This window comes from Eretmochelys imbricata, chromosome 3 (assembly GCF_965152235.1).
Source record: "Eretmochelys imbricata isolate rEreImb1 chromosome 3, rEreImb1.hap1, whole genome shotgun sequence".
Lineage (NCBI taxonomy): Eukaryota > Metazoa > Chordata > Testudines > Cheloniidae > Eretmochelys > Eretmochelys imbricata.
The window spans coordinates 195,982,805-195,999,802 of NC_135574.1; the positions used below are offsets into that span (position 1 = coordinate 195,982,805).

General features: G+C 42.9%; 1 protein-coding gene across 1 annotated transcript in view; it reads left to right on the top strand.

Annotated features, from left to right (window-relative positions):
• The first annotated feature begins 468 nt into the window (after window positions 1–468).
• Window positions 469–16,998, top strand: part of PELI1 (pellino E3 ubiquitin protein ligase 1) — a 55,590-nt gene continuing 39,060 nt past the window's right edge. Inside the window, exon 1 of the mRNA XM_077814043.1 lies at window positions 469–762. The gene's annotated coding sequence lies outside the window, so the exon portion shown is untranslated. The remainder of the gene's footprint in view (window positions 763–16,998) is intronic.

Genomic DNA, 16,998 nt, shown 5'->3' on the forward strand with positions numbered 1-16,998 from the left:
CAAAAAGCATAACTGGGTTCAGAAAAGAAGGAGATAAGCTCACAGAGGAGAGGTCCACCAAGAGCTGTTATGGTGTGGGGGACACCCAATGCAGGGGGATTGGGACGAGACCCTCCGCCTCTGACTGCCAGGAGCGGGGAGTGGAAGACGGGATGGATCACTCCATAGCTGCCCTGTTCTACAGGCTTTCCTGAAGCTCTGGCACGGGCCAGGGTGGGAGCCAGCCTGATGGGCTCCGCTGGCCCACGGCCTGCCCCACAGCCCGGCAGCTCCTGCACCCGCCACCCAAAGGGCTGGGAACCTCCTCTGGCAAAATCAACCCCCCCCCTCCTCCCCCCCGTGAGGGCAGAGACTAACCACCCAAGGGGTGGGGGAGAAAAAAAGAACTACAACTCCCACGACCCCCCGCGCGATGGCGCGGGCTGATGCGGTCACCGCGCCCCGCCCACCCGGTGGGGTGTTGGAGCCGCCGCCACCGCCGCCGCAGACCCAGAGCGCTGGAAGCTCGTTGGCGGTCGGCAGCTCGCGCTCGCGTCCGCCTCGAAGCCGGCCACAAAGGGAGCTCCCCGGTCCCTGCCGCAGCCCTGCCGGTTGAGCGGGAGGCGCTCTGGGCTCCGCGCCCCAGCCCGGAACTTCTCCGCCCTCCCCCCTTGCCGGGGGTCTGGACCCGTAGCGGCGGGGGCGCGCCTCCGGCCGCGGGGCTCTCTGCCGGGGTTCGAGCCGCGCGGAATCGCGACGGTGGGCGCCGCTGGTTTGGGCCGGGTGAGTGTGGCGCCTCTCGGCCGGTACGTGTTAGCTGGGGGTGGGGGGGCAGGGGGCAGAAATCCCCCCCTCCCCCCACCGCCGGCTGCCTCTGGTGCACCCCAGCCGTCCCGGGCACGGTGACGGGCGCGTGGGTCTGTGCCGACACCTACCTGCCTGGGGAGCGCTGTCAGTGCCGGTCCTCACGGGAAGTTCCCCAGGCACCAGAGCGTAGCCGCCCCCCGCCTCCCCTGGCCGAGCTGGGTGTGCTGCGGAGCGCGGCCCTTTGTCACGGAGTTGCCGCTGAGCCCAGCGCCTCCGGCTTTATTTGACTCTTTCTAAACTTGACTTGGTTTTTTTTGCCCCCAAAACGAGACGCGCCTGCTGAGCTCGGACTTCATTTCCTTTTGCACACATCCCGGTTTGAAGCCAGTTAGTGGAGTGGCATGGGAGCAGACGGGTGAAAACAAAACAAAGGGGGGTTTTGTTTGCGTGTGTTAAGCTGCAAGTCTTTATTTTCCTGTATGACAAAATATTTCGCCACTGTTTACTTGGGACGATTCCCCATAACCGATAGGGAAACTGAATTGGTATTCTATTCTTTCTATTGTTAAGCTTCCTGAGAACGACAATGTACAGACCTATTTTTCTGTGCCCTTCTCCTGTGTTTTATGGCTCGTTTACAAAGGATCTGTGATCCAACACAACTTTAGTTTGCTAGAAGAAACAAAATTGTGTGGCTTCCATCCTCACACTTTTTACAGGGGTAAGCAGTGTATTTGCAGAGGTAACATGATATCGGGGAGACTGGACACTATTATAAAAAAGGAGATAAATTTAAAAGGCAGAGAGGAAGAACAGCTATATTTTCAGATGTGATTCCTTCCCATTCTCTCCCCCCCCCCCGCCCCCAAAATATCTTTTAACAGGAAGAGTGGCCAATACTTTTATACTGATGATTTTTGGCTTTCGTTTAAGTAAATTTTACTCAAAACCTGCAGTTACCTTGATCTCTGCTACACACAGTCCCTCGCGTGTATACACGCCTGCTGATGTTTAACAGTAGTACTTTTTTTCCCCCCCTTCATATTACCTTCAAAGGTCTTGGATTTGTTTTTGTTTTATTGCTTGGACTGACAGTTTAAAATCCACCGCTTTGTAGTATTTTGTCATTTTAGTTGGCAATAGACAGAACTGCAAAGGTTGCCCCGAACATGCTCAGCAAAATGATGATTTTTCCCCCAAATCTTGAATTTGCAAGGTGGGGGAGGGAGAAGATTTGAGTTTCCTTTTTTTGTGCACATAAAATGTTGCAAAATAGAAAAGTTGTAGTGTCCTGCTACCATGATTGGATTTAGCACTTTGTATGCTGTAGATGTGTTTTGGGAAACCTACACTGAAGGTTTCCTGTGCAAGTTTCCTGGATTATTTATTTTTATGAGTAGAACATGGTTCATATTAAGAAATTAAAAAAAAAAAGTAATCTTTTATTTGTAAATCCTCTTCTAGGCCCAGATTTTCAAACGTGACTAGTGATTGTGGTTGTCTCAATTTTTGTGTGCCCAACATAAAATGTCTTTTAAAAAAGCCCAATTTTCAAAAATTGCTGAGTACCCACAGTTTGAAAATCAGGCCCCTTTGAGGCTCTCAAGTTGGACATCTAAAATAGTTAGTTACTCTTGACCGAAGTATATAATATGGTTAATAATGAATTTTAATAATCTAGAATTAGCCAGCAAAGAGACTTAGTTTTTATGCGCCAGGTTTTAAACTAATTTTATTTTAGAGGACGTAGAATATTATTACTGTTGTTTTTGGGAAGTGAATAATTGGGGGGCATTAAATCGGATATAACTTGATTTGATATCTTCCTTATGTAGCTAAAGTATTCAGGTCTAGGAGGTACAGCAAGTTAATGGTTTTCTCCTGTCAAGAAGCCCAAAACTGAAAACAGGACTGTTTAATGTCTGGGTTGAGGTACAGTGGTAGAGCTGTGTAGGACAAGTGAGCACAGCATCTGTTTCAGGCCAACAGTATTTGTACCTCCCTTTTGTGAGTAGTAAATCTAGTCCTAATATTTTTTCTATAAAAAGAAAAAAGCCTTGTTTAAAAAGAATTGTGGAATACAACAAGTAAGCCAGTTTGAAAATTAAGGCCATGTCTAAACTACAAAATTAAGTCGACCTAACTTACATTGGTTACTAAATCGCTCATATGGGTGCACACTGGGCTTCTTGTTTTGGTGGTTCATGCCTTCACCAGGAGCACTTGTATCGATTGTATTGTTGGTGTGGGGCATTGTGGGACAGCTCCTGAAAGCCAGTAACAGTTGACGTAATCAACACAATGTCAGCGTAGACACTGCATCGACCTAATTACATCGACCATGACCATATGCCGCTCAGGGAGGTAGTGTTACTAAATTGGCATAGAGAGCTTCTTACATCAGCGGGAGCCAAATTTAAGGGAAGACTCTTCCACAGCTAGGTTGAAGCAAAGCAGCGTATGTTGACCTAAACCTGTCGCGTAGACTAGTCCTAAAGCTGTTTACAGATACTGATCTCTTCATTGATTGAAAAATGGGATGGAGAGTTAACATTGATTTTTCTAGTTAGGGGCAGTGTCAAAAATCAAACTCCTCCAAACATTCATTTCAGAGTGCAGTAAAGTAGTATACAGCAGTTGCTTCAAGGCTTAAGCCTTTTGCAGGACATCAGCTATTATGAAGTACTGTGTTGTTTGTACAAAGAGGCTACTCTGGCACTGCGTACCTTATTGCTTAGATCACAAAAGCTCTCTGACTGTAGATGGTGTTAACAGAGAAAGCCCAGATCGTTTGTTTCCAAACTTTCATTCCTTAATCTCTATATTCACAACTGCACTGACAGATTGTCGAAGGAAATGACAGCAAAAAGCTGGTGTAGGAACTAGGTCAAGCACTGCTAAATACTGCTGAGCCAGTTTCAGTGGAACAAAATGAGCATGTTTCCATCTGATCTAGTTTTTCATTTCAATGTACTTGTCACAAGATACATGTGTATATTATATACTGCAACCAGAGGCCATTAGTTTCACTAAAATTGGTGTTGCACCCTTGATTTGGTACTTAGTGTATCTGGGTAGACAGAGTAATGGTGAAGGAGGTAAGAGTTTTTTCATTTGTCTTAAGGGCCAAATCTGATGAGATTCCAAGCACCCACAACTCCCGTCAGAGTTGAGGGTGCTCAGCAGCATACAGACTTGGACCATATGTTCCTTCTTTTTCTTCTCCTCTACGCTGCCACTACTCTTCTCCTTGATGTTACTAGATTCTGAGATATGTTAGTTGCGGGGAGGAGAGAGGGACAGGGAATTGACAAATACACACACCACCCTCATGTTTTCACCCCACCACAGAACAAAATATATTGGTATTCTAGATCTCTCTAACATTTTTCCAATAGACCTGACATAATTCATCAGCACAAACTGCTTTAAAACAGTGTTTCTAGTTTAACCTACAGCTAGTAATGATGCATTCAGAAATCATGTCTTGTGTTTTTATTCTGTTTTTGTTGGTTTTTTTTACTGGAAATTCCTGAAGAAACAAAAAACTCCTTTATGACAGGCCCAAAATAATATTAAAAAACTTAAAATATAATGATAAAAGAACCGAATCTTGGTCTGTTGCCTTTTTCAATTTAAATGGAGGAAGAATCCTATGTTTCCAACATAGAAAAATGATGGTCTTGAATGAACCCTTGGCAGATTCAGAAAAGAACATATTAAATATAATTTGAAAATAATTAAATGTATGGTAAGTCACTTTCAAAAACTGTGTATGCTGTCATGGATCCCATTGGTAGAGAGACATATGCCACCTGCATTCTAACCATCTTCCCTTTTGCTTCACTTGTCTCAAATCTGAATATGATTGGTCTGTGAGGAAGAGTATTTAGGAGTCAGTGTCTTGTTGGCTTTATAAAGTCTTACCAAACCTTTGATAGAACTGTTGTGGGGGAAAATAGTAATCTTCTTTAGAACCCAGCATGTTCTGTTTGACCTCCAATAGTGCTGAGCCAAATCAGGCCCTTGCTCTCAGTGGGAATGGTGCACCCCAGCCTCATGATGAAGTGTAGTGATGTGATATCCTTCCCAAGGGCACAGTTTACACACACACCTGTGATCTCTGACCCCATGCCAATATCTAGAATGTGGCCAGCTAGCTGAAGTAAACCACAAACACTCCCCTTCTGCTCTCTAGTGGAGCAGGCTGCAGCAAATTTCAGCTATGCATCTCACAGAGGCTGATGAGACTCTTGGTATGCCCCTCTGCATATTGGCAGTTCAGCAATTTCAGCCAAGTTGTGTTTTTTCCAAGTACTAATATTTAGGCCTGTAATTCATTAATCACATAAGCCTCCGTCTTATCAAAGAGAGGGTTAAGAGGTGACTTGATCATGGTCTGTAAGTACTGACATTTCTGATAGTAGAGAGCTATTTAACCTAGCAAACAAAAGCATAACAAAATCCAGTGTCTGAAGCTAGATAAATTCAGGCTAGAATTGAGGAGCAAATTCTTAATAGAGAAGGTAATGGACTATTGGGACAGTTTACCTCGGGAAGTCTTTAAATCAAGTTTGATTGTCTTTCTAAAATGATTGTCTAGCTCAACCACAGGGTGGTATGGCTTTGATACGGGAATTGCTGGGTGAAATTCTATGGTCTGTGTTATTCAGGAGGTTAGACCAGATAATCATAATCAGGGGTGGCCAACCTGAGCCTGAGAAGGAGCCAGAATTTACAAATGTACATTGCCAAAGAGCCACGGTAATACATCAGCAGTCCCCCAGCGCCTCTCACCCACTGGCACCCCCACTGATCAGCGCCTCCCCTTCCCTCCCTGTACCTCCTGGTCAGCCGTTTTGTGGCGTGCAGGAGGATCTTGGGGTGGGGGGGGAGGTGAAGGAGCGAGGGCACAGGAAGGGCTGGAGTGGGGGCAGGGCCTGTGACAGAGCCAGGGGTTGAGCAGTGAGCACCCCCTGGCACATTGGAAAGTTGGCACGTGGAGCTCCAGCCTCTGAGTTGGTGCCTATATGAGGAGCCGCATATTTACTTCTGAAGAGCCACAGGTTGGCCACCCCTGATCATAATGATCCCTTCTGGCCTTAAAAACTACTAATCTATAATGATCCTTGCTAATCAAACTTGTCCCTTTAAGCAACTCACCATAAATGATTATAGTCTCCCTTGTGCACTAATTCTTCCACTTGGACATATTTAGCCATTAGTCTTTCAAGTATACTTTACAAACATTAAAAATCCCCACCTTTTCCTTGAGATAGGCACCCCCATTTTACACATGAGGAAGGGGAGTGGAAACTGAGGCACAAAGAATAGGGGCCTGGTATTGTATCCATTAAAATCAGTATGTGCGTCCCCATTAATGGGGGTGTGGGGGGCAAACAGGGATAGGCCTTAAGTGCTTTACCTCAGACCATTCATTAAATTAGTGCCAGAGCCACTATTAGAATTTAAGGAACCAGAAACTCCAGATCTTGTTTGGATCACACCTCTCTGGGGAAGACTGTAAATTTGCACCATCTTTGACTGTTTTCTCCACCCTGAATCATTGTTCAATGTGTTTTTGTCGTCAGTAGGGCCTTAACACATTTGTGATTCATTTTGGTCAATTTCACAGTCATAGAATTTTTAAAACAGTAAATACCATGATTTCAGCTATTTAAATCTGAAATGTCATGGTGTTGTATCTGTAGGAGTCCCTGACCCAAAAGGGGGTTCTGTGGTTTGCAAAGTTATTGTAGGGGGGTTGCATTATTGTCACCCTTGCTTCTGTGCTGCTGGTGGCGGCAGCACTGGCTTCATAATTGGGCTGCCAGAAAGTGGCGGCTGCTGGGTGGGAGCCCAGCTCAAAAGGCAGACCTGTCAGCAGCAGCAACACAGAAGTAAGGATAGCATAGTATGGCCAGCAGCCGCTGATCTCCAACCACCCAACTCTTAAGGCAGTGCAGCCGCAGTGCCCCTACAAAAGCTTTGTGACACCCCTCCCCCCATAACCTCCTTTTGGGTCTGGACCCCCAGTTTGAGAGAGACTGATCTCTCCTGTGAAATCTGTATAGAATAGGGTAAAAGTACCGAGAAGACCAGATTTCATGGTCCGTGACACGTTTTTCACGGCCGCGAATTTGGTAGGGCCTTAGTCATCAGTAGTGTTAACAACTTAAATGCTGGGTTTGTAGCCAATATAGTTGTAAACTTGTCTGAGTACTTCACTTAGATCCTCTGCTTTTAAAAATAAAATTCATATTAAATTATAAAAGAAGTGGCCTCTAAGGAATTCCCAAGAAGGGTCGTGGGCTTTATTTCGGTTAGTGCACTTTCAGGTTCTCTGCACGTTGATTGCTACTCTTTTGTATCTTTAATGCTACCTTAATACACCCTTTCCATTTTTCTAATGTTTTTACATTTCACTGCCATTTATGCAAGGATGTGGATTGTTTTAACAGTGTTTTAACACAAGGTTCAACTGGGAAAATATGACAACAGAACTGTCACTTCATGTAGCTAAACCAAATGTCTGGTATGTGATTAGGAATCTTTTTAAAATGCATCACACATGTGGCTTACTATAGAGTAATTCACTTCCTTTTAAAGAACTTGTAGCTTATTTTCCTTCTATTATGCATCTCTTGGGATAAGCTGCTAATTCTAAAAATATGTCAGTTCTGCTGTTTCCCATCATCCGCTGTAACTTTTTGCTTCTCCTTCATTTGGCATTAGTTTGTTTTTGTCCCTGAGCTGCTTTAAATACTCTAAGGAATGCTTAAACATGGTAGAAAATAAAATGCAGCTTGTAATTCAAGTTGTTATGATTGGATCATTGTTACCTTTTATTGGATAATCAAAGGTAACTTTAAATGTTCATTGCTAAATGTGGGAGTGTACAGTATGTTTAGTGCAGTAGACATTACTTAACTTAAGTGAGGTATATTTTTGGTTCCTTTTTTAAATGGACTGCACAATACCTTTTTTTTTTTTTTGGAAGGCTAGGGCTTGACACTTGTTTCTGAGTTGGGGGTGAGACTGTTATGTTGTCCAATAACTCATGAGATTTTTAAAATCTGTAGCATTTGTTGTCGTATGGAAGAAAATCCTTGTATTTCCAGGTGTGAAACCAAAGTCCAGTATCCACTGAGCCATTGCTTCTGCATTAGTGTTACTGAGTAATCCATCATTGTAATTCAGCTGCAGTTTTAGAAAGCCAAACACCACTTTCAGAACTCCACAAAATACAGACAGCTTTCACAAATCCGTGTGATCATTCCATGGGCCAAACTTGTTGGTTGCATATCGACTTGGAAGGTAGTCTTCCTATCTCAGAAAATGAATATAGTCTGGCATTCTTTCTTCTGTAATTTATTTAGTAGATAACCTGAGCTCAATCCTAGGCTACAGCCTCACGCTCCTACCCCAATTTCTGCCATGAGTGAATTGTAATTAAGGGAGTTTTGTGTTTGGATGAAGGGTGGATTAAAAGGGAACTGTATATACTCGTTCATAAGCCGAATATTTTTGGTAAAAAAATGACGCATCAAAGTGGGAGTTGGCTTATAAACAGGTCTACACCAAAATCTGATGATTTTAAACTCTATGAAATCATCAGTTGGGAGCATTGGCTGGGAACGACGACCTGCAGCCACAGGGAGCTCAGGGGCTCTATGCCTGCAGACGCTCCAGGTAAACAAAACGTCCCAACCCACCAGCGGCTTACCCTGACAGGCCGGGAGCCAAAGTTTGCCAACCCCTGAAATATAGGGTCGACTTATGAAGGCGTCGTACAGTTTTTACTATTTTCACCTATCCATCTTGGGGGGTCGGCTTATAAATGAATGGGCTAATGAACGAGTATATACAGTAATCAATCTCAACCTCTGGTGAAAGCTCTAGAGTACATGGACTCATGTTTGCTGTGCCACCTTAAACAAATGTGTCTGTAGAGTGACATTTAAAGTGCTTTTGCCCCCTTTATTGCTTCATAAGAGTATAAAGAGAACCTCACACACCAGTGCTGCCTTTTTCCAGAGAAGTTATTTTCAATTTGTTTTTTACCTGAAAAATAACAGGTATTATCTACTCAATTTTTGAGAAAGGATTGGATTATTGGAGAACTAGTGAGATTATTACATCAATAGTGACGGAAAACAGAGCAATTGAGACTGGAAGGGATAGTAGCCAAACCAATTAAAATCTTTTTAATACCTATACATCAAACTTCTGAAATACATCTGTGAGGAAATACATTTGTTAAAGATTCACCCAGGCTCCTTCAGTTAAGGGCTAGGAGATATTCTCTGGACCTCCAAGGAGACCACAAGCAAAAACAGTGCAGACAATTTAATGTTCTCTATATATTTCTAAGATAAGATCTTTCAGGCCTTTTTTTAAGTAATCATTGACAATTCTTATGTTACCTGTTCTTCCAGCATGGGTCATAAAGGAGATCAAAATTCTTGAGCTGTCATAAAATGGGCTTGCAGAAAGAATGAATTTGCTTATCTGAACTATGTAGATAGGAGCCTCATCCTTTTCCTACCTCCGTCCCTTCCTTCCTTTCTGAGTAGTAATTTCAGTAATCATGCGATTAGAATGCTAACACTTATTGGATAATGACAATGTTTTATGTCATGTTTCTGTACATGCTAATATGAGTAAGCATATTATCATATGTAATTGTTCTCTTTTTATATTCTGGAGCTGGTAGAACAGGTTACATAATGTATCTACATTAAAATCCTAGACAAACAACTGATCACTCATTTCTTTCCCTGGTTCTGCCCACAGCTTTCTGAGTAGCAGATATGAAACAGAGTAGATTCTTGTAAATATCACACTGTTGCTGGGGAAAACTATAGGGACCCCATGAAGACAATCTAGTCAGCTTCAGTAAATATGTAGCTTTACTTGCTGCACCCGTTTGAGTCCTGCTGCCAATATTGGCAGTTTCGTAATTGTATTTTTCCTATTTATAATATTTCCTCGCTGCTCTGAAAGACCCACACATTCAGAACGGGAAACCCCTGACTATATAGGGGAAACTGTGTCTCTAAAAATAGGGAAACAATATCTTTTTCTGATGTTTCCGTTACTGAAATCTTGAGTTACACTAGGTTTTGGAGAGGAGCTGATTTAAGTTGGCAGTGTCTCTATGAACAGCAGCAGAAATACCTATCTGATCCAAGATGGTGGAAGGAGAGTTAATCCTTGCCTTTTCTTACAGCCAGGAGAGGCTGGGAAGACTAATAGAAGTGCATGTGTGGTAGGGAGAAGCAAAGAGCTCATATCTTCCAACAGGTAGGGTGACCAGATGTCCCGATTTTTATAGGGACAGTCCCGATTTTGGGGTCTTTTTCTAATATAGGCTCCTATTACCCCCCCACCCCGTCCCGATTTTTCACACTTGCCGTCTGGTCACCCTACCAACAGGCCATGTGAACACTAACACTCTGTGGCCTTAAAGGGCAAGGTTGGGTCTGGGTTGGCAAGGAGAGGGGATGGTTCAAAAAGCATCCTGTCTTGCATCTTTCCCACTCTGGCTAGGTACACAGGACCTGGTCTAAGCTAAAAAGTTAGGTTGACCGAGCTATGTTGCTAAAGGATGTGAAATCCACACCCCGAGTGGTGTAATTAAGCCAACCTAACCCCCCGATGCAGACAGTGCTAGGTCAATGGAAGAATTCTTACATCACCCTAGCTACCACTTGTCGAGGAGGTGGGTTACCTATTTCCATAGGAGAACCTCCCCCGTCAGGCTAGGTTGTGTGCACACTGAAGTGCTACAGGGGTGCTGATGCAGCTAACTCCTGTAGTGTTTCAAGTGCAGAGAAGCCCAGAGTCTCCTCACTTCTAGCACCCCCTGTGGTGCAAGGTACCCCAAAAGGAGGATTCTCTACACCTTGAAGTCTTTAAACCACGATTTGAGGACTTCAGTAGCTCAGACATAGGTTAGGGGTTTGTTACAGGAGCGGGTGGGTGAGGATTCTGTGGCCTGCGTTGTGCAGGAGGTCAGTCTAGATGATCATAATGGTCCCTTCTGACCTTAAAGTCTGTGATTCTATTTGGCCATGATATTTTCCTGTACTAGCCTCTTACGTTGGCTATGGTGACAGTGTGGACATGCTCCACTGTAATTCCCTGGGAGCTATCAGATGGATTGTTCTCTCCGTTCCTGTGTAAGCCACACTGAGCCCTATATATTTTTATCTCCACCTTACAGATGTGGAAACTGCGGTGCAGAGAGACTAGGTGACTTGACCTAAGTGCCTTGCTGTGTGATAACTTAGGGTTTGTCTACATTTAAAACTGTTAGTGCTTCAGTGTAGATACTACCTACGCCAGTGGGAGAATTCTCCCATTGGCGTAGGTAATCCACCTCTCCGAGAGGCAGTAGCTGGGTCAACAAAAGAATTCTTCCATAGCACTGTCTATGCCGGGGGTTAGGTCAGCTTAACTATGCTGCTCAGGGCTGTGTATTTTTCACAGTCCAGAGTAACACAATTAAGCCAATTTAATTTTCTAGTGTGAACTAGGCCTTAACCTTAGTGTGCCTCAGTTTCCTTATCTTTATTAAAATAAGGCTGATGGTAATTCCCTCAGGATGTTGAGGCTTAATTCACTAGCATTTGGAAGCTGAATAGAAATGCAAATTAGTATTCAATTATTAACTAATCTTCAGAGCACTGCTCTGAGGTATGTAAACTGAGGTACAGATGCATGAAACATGATATATGAACTGATAAAGCACTTTAATTGAGTGTCTTCGGCCGTGTCTACACTGCCACTTTCAGCGCTAAAACTTTAGTCATTCAGGGGTGTGAAAAAACACCCCCCTGAGCGACAAAAGGTTTAGCGCTGAAAAGCACCAGTATAGATAGTGCTTTATAAAGCTATCACCGCTCGTTCAGGGTGGGTTTTTTTAATCGCTGGGAGAGCTCTCCCCTGGCGATAAAGAGTGACTACACTGCCCACGTCACAGCGCTGGGCACAATGTGGGCAGTGTAGACATACCCTTGCATTCCAACTGTCTTTCTGTTTGCTCTGTTTTTCTTTTATATGCAGTACTAAACAATTGGTGGAATTTGTAGAAGTGTGTGCTAGATGCAAGCCAAAGCAGGGCACTGAGCTTCTGTTGAACATCTGCCTGATATTGGGAGGAAAACTGCATTTGTAATACGGTGAAGTTTAATATCTGTATATATAAGCTTTGTCACTATGGGAATGGATTATAAAATGGCAGGCGTTGATTCCCTTCCAATCAGCATGTATTCATTACAGCATTTACTAAAGCATGTCAGCTAGTTCTAATGCAGTCATGCCCGCAGAAGGATCACCTTGATTTAATTTTTTTTTAAGTGCATTGAACGGAAACAGATACTATTTGTTCTTCAAAGCCTAAGTGCTATATTTCTAGCTCTTGGCAGACATTGTGCACAAGTACTTTATGTTCCACTGGATTTATGCCAGAAACATACTGCATGTACTGAAAGCATCAAAACCAGACCTCCTTTAATTTTAGACTCTACAGCTAACGTTGATTTTTCTTAGAATTCCTACATCCTAACTACTATCATTTTAAATTCTTTCCTTGAAAGACTTTGGGAATGTTCTGTCAGTTCTTACTCAAGTGCCTTGCACCATAGAAGTCAATGGGGCTACTCATGTAAGTAATAGCTGCAGGATTGGGCACCAAATTACCTGCTTCCCAATTTGTAAAGTTAAATGAACGCAGTGAATTATTTTGTTTAACTCCTGTCTTTCATGATGAAGCTGGGTGCTTTGTGACTAAGGGTAGTCCTGGAGTCACAAGCCCATCAGCTATCCTGCATTCTGAAAATCTTGAGGGACCATTCTGATTACTTAATCCGACCTCCTTTCATTATTTTTATTGTAGTGCCTAGGAGAGAACCAAGAACAGGGCTCTGTGATGGTACCTTCACCCACTGTACAAATGTATAATGAGAGCCCCTACCCCAAAGAGCTTGCAATCTAGATAGACAGCACAAAGTATATGAGAAAGGGATAGCACATAAAAGTGGAGTGAACAGGGATTATGGTAGGAGGGGATTAGCTAGATGGACAGCCAAAGGTTGGGAAAGAGTAGTAGGGTTGGAACAGACAGCCAGTCTGTGCCAGAGATGAAGTGTTCTGAGTGAGAACTGCAGTCATCCTCCATGACTACTGGTCCCTGCTTCTCCAGCTGTTACTGCTGGGCGTAGTCTCTGACCAGTTCATCCCCCCAGTTTCATTCCTGAGGCCATGTGGCTGGGGGAAGTAGGGATGCCACCTGGCTCCTAGTGCCTGCAGGAGCAGGGGATCTCCCCTCCACAGTTCCAGGTCTGGCAGGGTTGTAGGGGAGAGGTTGTTTTAACTTGACCCCCTTTTTACAATGGTCCCTCAATGCAGCAGTATCTGCTTTCATGTACTCAGAGATGCTGTGCACCCTCAACTCTCATTAATGGAAAATGAGGGTACACAGCATCTCCTATGAGTAAGCCTTTAAAGAGGAGGCAGTTCAGTTTCTCGGTTCAGTGGTGGCTACAGGCCTGAGGATCCTACAGGCCTTATTAACACTAGTTATTGCAATTAAAGTGCATGGGAATGTATTGGCAGGAGTAAAGGATTGCAGTTTGGCCCCTAAGAGTTGTCACAGTGTACCATATTTTAAGCTATGAGGTGGTTTTATTAAGCTAACTAGAAAAAATTCCTACTGTGACAGGTTCGTTAATGTTAGTGGACAAATTCAGCTTAGACCAGTTTTCACAATTATTAGCCTCCAAATAATTTCTGGAAATTATTTGTCCCCCCTGAAAACCAGAATTGCTGCTGCAAGGTTTCAGAACTGATTAGGCTGGAAATGATTGTTTGCTTCGTCCCTCTTTCCCTTCCATCTCCTAAATTGAGATGTTCTTCAGAGCATCTAGTTATCCTGAACATGGCAAAATTTAACAGAATGATTAACATATGGGAAAAGCTTATAGGACATGACTGAAATCTGCAGAAGGCAGACTAAGAATCAAGACACAACAAATTCTGCATTTTGGCTGGGGATTAGACTAGATGACCCTTGCTGTCCCTTCTAACCTATGGTTCTATGATTCTAAGAGAACATTGTAATTACACTGCTGTAACCTAGAAACTGAATTCAAGAGTTTAGTTTACTGCAATACTTGAACATCTGTTTTTTGTTTAATTTGAACACTTTAACCCTTCAGATAAACTAAGTATTAACCTTGGTATGCATCCTGACTGTGTCTTTTAACTAAGTTCTTTACTTTAGTTACTCATTAAACTGCTAATAGAATATTTATGGTTGTACAATGAAGCAAGTAAGAGTAAATTAGAGTTAAGTTTACAAGCACAACCTTAACTCTGTCCCCTTGTATGCAAACTTGAGAGCAAGGTTTATAATTACGTGTTATTTCTCAAATAATGCAATAGAATTCTGTGATCTGTATGTCCTTGCACTGTGTGTGTTACCCGCATACATTTTAAAGTCCCAAACCAAAATGTTAAAAACATTTAGATTGCAAAGCCAAGCACTTAAAAGTTGGAAATGTCAGTTTTATGGTTGCAAAAGGAGAGAAAGGGAAATAGTGATTCTTAACAGTCTCTATCTCAGCCAAACCTGAACAGAATTTCATAGTACCAAGAAAAGGCACCATTCCCCTGCCAAGAATGGAAAACTTCTCCCCTGAAATTTTTTCTTGTAATAGTGCCTAGTGTTGGGCAAGCTAGGTATAAGACCTTATCTAAAGACAAAAGTTGCACTGATTGAATTATGGTTATTTTTGAAATAAAAGTTGTATAGACAAGGTCTTGGGGTCACTACCAGCTCCCTCTATAATGCCAGACCTGCTCAAGTATGTGTGGTAACACTGTACTGTCACAGCTGCAGTTTATAGAATGTATAAGCATTCCTATTACTACACAAGAAGGGATGCTTTCCATGTGACCAGCATTCATTCCCACCTCAGTTGTCCAGCACCTTGATGCTGTCCTATTTCCTGTGTGTGCCAAGCTTCTGTCAGGCCTGTATATGGAACCTGGATCTTTCGCATGGCCTTGCAAAAGCATTAGGCCATTGACTCTGCTGACAATATTTTAATTGTAATAGTTTTGTTGCATTTTCACATGTGTGAAGCTGTAACATGCCACTATTTCCTGTCTTTGAAAAATACTACTTATTGTAGAAACTGGAGTAGACTTAGTTACTCGGCATTATTAGGATTGGCAATCATTTTATGGCAGGGTTTTTAAGTTTCAGAGTCTGTTTGTAAATTGTTAGCATGTTGAAACTGTTTAATCAACTGAACCATTTTGGATAACTGAGCATTTGAGTTTGTGGAATACCACTGCACTAGACTAGTGATAGAACACAAGGCATATACCATGTTGGAAAAGACAAGCTAAGTACCAAAATGATGACTTTGTTTTCAAAGTCGTGTGTGTGTGTGTGTGTGTGTGTGTGTGTGTGTTAGCCTTCGGTTTTGTGAAACCTTAGGCCCCATTTGCACATAAGAGAACAGCTCCTTGCTGACCGTTTTGAACAACAGGCACCCCTAGCTGGTACTCCTCTCAACTGGTAGTTCTGTTTAGCTGCTAGAGTGGATGGGCATAACAGCGTGGATGGGCATAACAGCGCTTCCTGTTATGGTGTTGAAAATTATTTTCTTCTGTCTACACTAACTAAACTGAACTCAACAATAGAGGGGACCTATAGTTCAAAGTTTTTGTTATAACAGCAACAGGCCATTTTCCCAAAGCAGATGGGGCCTCAGATCACATACCCTAGATCCAACTGGAAGTGCAGTCTCCAGTCATATTGTTTTTGGACATGGTGAGTTTACATTCACATGCAGCCTAGCAGCATGCAGTGCTATAACATGTCAGCTAGCACCCACGCTTTTAATCTTTTCCTTCATTCAAGTTTTTAGTTTAATGTGATAGACATTATTATATTCATCCAAGATAAACAGTTTTGTCCATTAACTGCTGTCCAAGTACATATTAGAAATAATGCTCTCTGATTAAATGCACTCCTACAGCTCCATTGGCAACAAGTCTTTCTTTCAATTACCTCTTAGGATTTTAATTGAGATGGTATCATTTGTATACCAGTATAAGTGTTAGATCTACATGTATTTGTATTGCCTTATTACTTGTGGTCTTTAACCATACTTAATCCTTGGCAAATATTATAGTCCTGTATGAAAGGAGGGTGTGTGGGAAAACTAAATGGAGAAGCCAGGGGAAGTATCATTAAAGTTTATTCCTTTAAACTTAAGCTAGTATAATACAGCAGGTTCTATAAAGCATACAGTGTACCTGCAAGTGGAAGACCCCCCCCCACCCATGCTGATATACCCAAAAGATGAAAAGGGGAGGCATATTATGCTGAACAGGACTGACAACCCTCTGCTGCCCTCCTTTGTGCTTTGATAATGGACTGCCACGTAAATCTCCTACACTGGTTGACTATACAGTGGATCCCCTTTGCCAATCGTATTTGGTTCAAACTTCTTGCCCTTGCCTTCAAGGCCCTGTGCATCTCTGCCCCTGTCTGGATCTCTGGTTTCATTTCTTCCCATATCCCTCTGACCTCCTTGCTCTGCCAGTGATGCCAGCCTTTGCATCCCCTCTGTCCGATCTGTTTGCTTATAACTGTTCCACTTGCTATGGTATCTGAGAGCCTCCCAAAAGGGAACTAAAATCACAATAGGTCACAGGGCTGATCTGCAGCCTTAATTCCACTGGGGAAGTTGAGGTTACATGGTGATTTTGCCACCCTACACATTGAACTTGGCTCCAGTCTACCAGATTCCCTTTTTTCATTATTCAAATCACTCCTAAAGAATCACTTCTTTTCGAAGCCCACAAACCATAACCCATGTCGGTCAAAGAAGGAAGCAACAAGAGACGTGCAGATGAGAGTTAAAAATTACCCTAGTGGAACCATCATGGCAGGAACACAACAACTTTAATCCATGTGATCCTTTTATTGTAACCCCCTCCTTTGCTTTCCCTGGCCCTTTACCTTCTTTCCATCATTCTTTGCTCTTGCACAAATTAAACTCCTTGGAGAAGGATCAGCATGTAAAGCACCTACCATGTTTTTGGTAATGTACAAGTAATAGGACAGAGCCAGATTCTGCCCTACGTTTCTCTGTCTTTACATCAGTGTAATTGAAATCAGAATTTGGT